Here is a 7,121-nt window from a genome sequence, read left to right on the forward strand (position 1 = left end):
ACCAAGGGAGTTTCAGTCCCATGATGAGGCCTGAATCCAGATTGGAAGGGATCCAAATGGTCCGCTTCTTCCAGGCGTGCCTGGAGTTGTTCAGCAACCACTTGCTCAATCACCTTGCCCAATAATGGAAGATCTGAGACTGGGCTATAGTTGGCCATATTGGCCGCATCTAAAGATGGTTTTTTAAGAAGAGGTTTGATAACTGCCTCTTTCAGCGGGTCTGGGAAGGCTCCCTCACAGAGAGAAGCATTCACCACCCTGTGAAACCCCATCGCCCAGCCCAAAACTTCTATGTCTCTTTCTCCTCAAATTATACACTGCTTTTGTTCTGTTTGCTCAGTAAATTAGGAAATGCTATTTTCCATTGGTAAAGTTTTAATTAATGGTGTGCCAAAACCCACCATTTGATTTCTAGAACCGGTTTCTTCCCCTGAAAAAGAAATCAATTTTCCTGCACACGAGAAATTCTTTAGAATTAATTCATAAAGACTTCATTTTTATGAACAACAGCACACCATGGATGGGAAGATGTTCACTTTTGGAGAAGCCACAAGTTGTCTTCAGAAGACAACCCCCCACTCCCCAGGCTTGTTTTAATAGTCAGAAGATTGGTATTTGTCCTGCGGGTGGCAGGTGGCACTGTGGTCTAAACCACTGAAACTCTTGGGTTTGCATACGGAAGGTTGGCAGTTTGAATCTGTGTGACAGGATGAGCTCCCATTGCTCTGTCGCAGCTTCTGCCAACCTACCAGTTTGAAAGCACACCAGAACAAGTAGATAAATAGGTACCACTGCAGTGGGAAGGTTGGAAGGCCTTTCGGTGCGCTCTGGCTTCCATCACAGTGTTCCGTTGCGCTTCTACTCTGAAGAAAACTATGCATACACACATACATGTACAAATAGTTTTGTAGTTGAAACATTGAGAAAATTCACCCCAAAACAAGCCCATTAAGTATGGCATACAAATAATAAAAGTTGTTGTTGTTGTTCATTTCGTTACTTTGGAGCCAGTTTCCCAATACATTAAGGTATTCTTGAACCCTTCTTCTGTTTTCTGCGGCATTGGCTACCCCTCCCAGTTTTATGTCATCTGCAAATTTGATGAGAACCCCCTCAATTCCTTCCTTCAAGCCGTTTATATAGACACTCAACTACAACGGGCCCAGGTGATTTCCCAAAACCCTGTGTTGGTTTCCCCTTTCTTCCATTTTTTATACATCCCCCTCTTAAATCTCAGCTTTCTTGTAAGCTCCTTATGCAGCCACACCAGTGTGTTGAGATGCCTTCCACTTTCTTTCTTCTGGGAATTGTCTGCATCTGTGCCTTCAATAGTTTACCTTTAAGAAACTACCATCCATCTTGGACTCCCTTCTCTTTGAGTATTTCTGACCATAATATCTCACCCAGTGCAGTGGTGAGGGAAATGTACCCTGTGTGAGCTCAGAAGGGCACTTTTAATGCCTATGTTCCTGCAAAAGACACAGTGCCTCCAAGAGACAGATATGGGCGATACTAATGTCCTGGACCCACAGCCAACAGAGTACCCAGATTTGAGCTTTTATGTTACCGTATTTTTTGCTCTATAAGACTCACTTCCTCCTAAAAAGTAAGGGGAAATGTGTCTTATGGAGCGAATGCAGGCTGCGCAGCTAACCCAGAAGCCAGAACAGCAAGAGGGATTCAGAATATTTTTTTCTTGTTTTCCTCCTCCAAAAACTAGGTGCTTCTTATGGTCTGGTGCATCTTATAGAGCGAAAAATACAGTATTACTTTTAAAAGCCCATCTGTCCTTCCACTGGAAACAAAGTTATGAAGCGAAAACCCCTATCAATTCATAAACCTTTTCTTACACCGCCTCATAGAGTAGCCATTTGAATCACCACTCGTTGGCCTTCTGTTTTTTACCAGCAAGAAGTACACATCTTTCCAGGGGTGGGTTTGTCTGCAATCAGGTACTCCCTAGAAGTGATCTTTTCCAATAAGTGTGGGTGGGTGTAAGAGGATCTCTGCGCCCAAATAACAAATGCAAAATGTAATAACTTTGCAATGAGGCTTAGACAAGCCTCCTGCTGTACAGGAGCTAAGGACTGGGCACTCAATGAGAACTCACAGTATAGTTAGAAAGTAGGTCTCTTTGTGGATAATGGGGCTTCCTCCCAGGTCTGGGGATTTAGGATTGCACTGGAACTGGGGAAATAGAGGTTTCTTGTGGCTTTAAGAGTTGTGTGTGTCTGGCAGAAATTCAACAGGTTAGGCTTTTCCTTCTCTGGAAATACAATTCTGGGGGAAAGCTTCACCTGTTCTCAATCTGTCTGCCAAGTATTATACTTTTATTTTATTTTTTATTTATGCATTTTCCAAATTTTTCATACATTTTTCCTCATACATTATTTCTATGAAAACTTCCTAACCTATCACTCCATGACATTCCAGGTAAAGGTAAAAGGTGAATGAATAGGGAAATACATTATCTTTGGTATCTAATCCCATACTATAGCCAGTAAAAAGGCTTCAGGGTGTGTGTTTTTTTGGGAGGGGGATGTCAAAATATTTTTTCACCAAGTATTATATTATCAGTATGGACAGTCATGGATTTAGTTCTGGGTCTGCTACATCGCCTGAAAAATAAGATACAACTTTGAATATCACAGGAAGCAAATGCAAATTCTCTGCAGATCTGTGTCCTCTTCTGAGAGTGTGTTGGAGGGCCCCACCCACATACTGGACCCAGAATGTTCTGCTGCACTCCTGGACAGATATCTTGTAGGTTCACATTCAAGAGACCAAACAAGAGGCTAGAATGCTAAGATTTATTTGCAGTTGCTGAATTCTTCCTGAATTCTGGGCTGCCCATGAAATTCAGGGCTTAAGGACTATGGGAGCAGAGTGGAGGTATCAAGCAGTGAAGGTAAGCCATTGAGATCATTTGGTGAACCTGCTGAGCATCTGAGTTGATTCCAACCTGCATCTCAGTTTTCTTCGGCCATAGCTGCCTCTACATCTGTGAGCAGAAAGTAAAGAGCAGAGGATTCATTCTGAGAGGCCAGCTATGATCTTCTTTATGAAAAAGGCAGGAATCACAGAATTTGAGAGCTGAGAGAGACTGGAAGTCATTTAGTCCAGCAACTTGAAACTAAAGTGTCCCCAGCATGTGGCTATCTAAAGGGGCAGACTTTCTCTCACTCCAAAATACCACTCTGTTTGGATTGGGTCCATTCTCCCCCTGTTTTTGCCATCAGGAATTGCCTCCCAGTGTTCTATCCAAATCTACCCTCCTGCAACTTAAGCCTCAAGACCCACTCCTCCCCTCTGGGGCAGCAAAGGATGATTCTTTGCCATCTTCCAATTGACAGCCCTCCATGGATGTAAAGAGTGCTCTCCTCTCTCCCTTCAGTCGTCCCTTCTTCAGCTTAAACCAACTCTGTGGTGTATCCAATGTTAGACCTACTTCAAGTTGGCCCATTGAAATTAAAGAACATGCCTAAGTTAGGTCCATTAATTCCAATGGCTCAGAGTAGAACTTCCTTGAACATAACCGTTCATTACTATAACCTTTCCTCCTAGGGCGTGTTTCTGAGGTCTCTGCTCATCCTCATTGCCCTCCTCCAAATCCCTTCCAGGTCCTCTACTGATTGCCGTCTCATCTTCCTAGAACAACATTCATGCTCTCTAATATCTGTGCAAAAGACATCTAGCAGGTCATTAACGTCCCATCATGGATACTTCCTTGCTAGGGAAGCTACAGCTGCTCAATTCTTGTCCACTGCACCACAGTTAAAAGAACAGGAGCACTTGGGATGAACAGAAAAGTCCATACCAACCTCTTTTACCCTCGCTGACGGTATCTATGTAGCCAACTGAGCTCGGACAACGACATATTTTTCTGCCCTAGAAGTAAAAAGGGATGCGGTTTAACCTCTTGACAATGTATCTCAAGTACATTTTTAAAAACAATTGAACAGCTATTCCACTCTCTCCACTCCTATTGCCTCTGAATCCCGGGAATGGTTGTTTGAACAGCAGGATACTTACAGCACTCTCAGAACAGGTAGATGGGCCCGTGCATTCCACGCGTTGGGCCCTTGTGCAGCTCATGAGGGCCAGAAGAGACAGCAAGATCAGAAGATGCTTCATGATGGATGGAGCTGGAACTGGTGCTCGCTTTGGATAGACAGAAAGGAAAAGGGGGGACCATGATTATATTTTTTCTGACCTTTAGAAAACATGCAATAAACACGGAACAACAGAGGCAATGGGAGCAATATCTACAACAACATTTAGAGTCATATCACAAAAGGTTAATGTCACAGAACATATGAGGAAGTGATTTAGAATAAAACTTAGAGCATATGCCCTAAAAGGCCTCAACCCTATATACCTGAAGGAGCGTCTCCACCCCCATCATTCAGCCCAGACACTGAGGTCCAGCTCCAAGGGCTTTCTGGTGGTTCCCTCACTGCGAGAAGCAAAGTAACAGGGAACCAGGCAGAGGGCCTTCTTGATAGTGGCGCCCGCCCTGTGGAATGCCCTCCCATCAGTTGTCAAGGAAATGAACAACTATCTGACTTTTAGAAGGCATCTGAAAGCAGCCCTGTTTAAGGAAGTTTTTAATGTTTAATGTTTTATCGTGTTTTTAATATTCTGTTAGGAGCCGCACAGAGTGGCTTGGGAATTATTATTATTATTATTATTATTATTATTATTATTATTATTATTATTCCTTATATATGGGCAGAATGTGGGCTAATTGGCATGTAGTCTGGGCAGAAAGAAAGAAACACTTACTTGAGACAGTGTTGGGTTGTGGGCATCCTTTAGGCACTCTTGTCAGATATGGTCTGTGGGTGCTGCCAGTGCCCTTTGGCTTGATGGACACATTGGGGTGTAAGTTGCCCAATGGGGCCATGGTATGACTCTTTGGTTTTTAGACCAAAGGTCCTTGCAGCAGGAAGGGAGGAATCACAGGAAACCTCACTGCATGCACAATATAATAATAATAATAATAATAATAATAATAATAATAATAATAATAATAATTATTATTATTATTATTTATACCCCCGCCTTCCCCAGCCAAGGCCGGGTTCAGGGCGGCTAATAAGCAATAATAAAAACAAGTTGAATGAATACAACTTAAAAACAAGATTAAAATACAACATTGAAACATTAAAATGCAGCCTCATCACAGGAGGAGAAAGGAAAAAAGAAAGAGGGGGAGGGAATCAAATTGACTCCAATCCAAAGGCCAGGTGGAACAACTCTGTCTTACAGGCCCTGCGGAAAGAAATCAGATCCTGCAGGGCCCTGGTCTCATGAGTCAGAGCGTTTCACCAGGCTGGAGCCAGTGTTGGGAAAGCCCTGGCTCTGGTTGAGGCTAATTTAACTTCCTTAGGGCCTGGGACCTCTAGGGTGTTGCTATTTATGGACCTTAAAGTCCTCCATGGGAGAGGCAGTATGTGCTGCTGTGACCCCCATCTATGAATGGACATCTGCCCGGACTTTATTAGATTTGTTTACATTGGTTGAATCTGACTAGCTAGTTTGTTTTGCAGATCCTCAAGTTACGTTTATTAAATATTACCAATTTATCCACCTGTGGTTGTCTTGACCCTTCTCCCTGGTGTGCTGGCAAGTTTCCTTGATGCTGTCTCTAAGCTGTCCCTCCAAACCCGAATAGGAACATCTCCCCACCTCCCTGAGAAAGAGGGTTCTATTTGTTTCTGCCTTGCTCTCAGGGAACGTAGAGTTTCTTCACTGAAAGAATTAAGTGATGAACAGTCCCCAAGTGACTGCCCACCCCCACCTTGCCCAAGAAAAGCAAACTTTAAAAAGATGCTTGCATATATTTAAATAGAAATATAACATTTAAAGACAATTATATATAAAGTCTCACATTAAAATCCTTTGCAGAATTAAAGTAAGGACACTCGCAAACACCCCTTCAGTGCCCTAGAATCCCGGCACCCCACACAGGAGTTTTTAACCAACATTTTCTCTTCCCTTTGATCATTTTTAACTGTAGTTTCTTTCCCCAGATATTTCTGGGGAAGAGTCAGAACAGCACTGGGTTTGATCTAACTGCTGCAGTCAAGAAGAAAATGATGTTCTTACCAAGCTAGTGGTCTTTGTCTCCAGGGATGAGAAGCCAACCAAAGTCCTGTGCAGAGGAACCCACATTGGGCTGGTTTAAATAGCCAAGTGGTCTGAACTGGGGGGATTTGTGGGTATGATTTGTTGTCTTGTGTTCCTGGACTAAGACCAAGTGTCATTTGGGAGGACAATTAGCCATCTTGTGCTGACATGGAGAACAGTGTGCTCCTTCCCAAGGCAGAGTGGTCTTTCCTCTGTTCTCATCCTTGACTGTTCATCCGGTTCATTCTGTTCTGCATCATACCCTTCCTGAATTTCACAATTTCTTATATCCATGCCTGAATCGCATAATCCACAACTCCCCCGTCATTTTCTTCTCCCCGCTCCACCTCACAAATACGAGTTTGTGCACTGGAGAAAGACCTCCATAAGAATACATATGTTGGACCCACTGAAGTTACCCACAATTTTTTAAAAAAAGTTTTGGAGCATTATGAGAGTCCAGTCCTGTAGTCACTAATGGAATGATTCCCAAAGTGGACAGTACTGCTCACCGAAGGACAGTTGGAATAGCTAGTGCAGGTTCAGCTACAAAGAAGTGCTGTAGGCACAAAGGCTTTTCATAGAGTGGGGGACACTGGGTATGTGTTTAGGGAATGAAGCCAACAGTGGGTGCCCCTGCCCCAAAGTTTGGGAACCTCTGCACTAAGTCATGAGCTGTGCGGCATCTTTTCAGATCCCAATGAGACCTTTGATGCTTAAAGTAAAGTAAAGTGGCCCCTGACCATTAGGTCCAGTTGTGACCGACTCTGGGGTTGCGGCGCTCATCTCGCTTTATTGGCTGAGGGAGCCGGCGTTTATCCGCAGACAGCTTCCGGGTCATGTGGCCAGCATGCCTAAGCCGCTTCTGGTGAACCAGAGCAGCACATGGAAATGCTGCTTACCTTCCCACTGGAGCGATACCTATTTATCTACTTGCACTTTGTGCTTTCGAACTGCTAGGTTGGCAGGAGCAGGGACCGAACAACAGG

The 7,121-nt window shown here is 43.7% G+C and overlaps 1 long non-coding RNA gene across 1 annotated transcript; it reads right to left on the reverse strand.

Annotated features, from left to right (window-relative positions):
• Positions 1-3,821: 3,821 nt before the first annotated feature.
• LOC128419802 (uncharacterized) lies at positions 3,822-6,145 on the reverse strand. Its single transcript, XR_008331927.1, has 3 exons — positions 6,112-6,145; positions 4,033-4,161; positions 3,822-3,888 (listed from the first exon to the last, which is right to left on the reverse strand). It is a non-coding gene; the product is annotated as an uncharacterized LOC128419802 (long non-coding RNA).
• Positions 6,146-7,121: the final 976 nt, after the last annotated feature.

The sequence above is a fragment of the Podarcis raffonei genome, chromosome 8 (genome assembly GCF_027172205.1).
Source record: "Podarcis raffonei isolate rPodRaf1 chromosome 8, rPodRaf1.pri, whole genome shotgun sequence".
Classification (NCBI taxonomy): domain Eukaryota; kingdom Metazoa; phylum Chordata; class Lepidosauria; order Squamata; family Lacertidae; genus Podarcis; species Podarcis raffonei.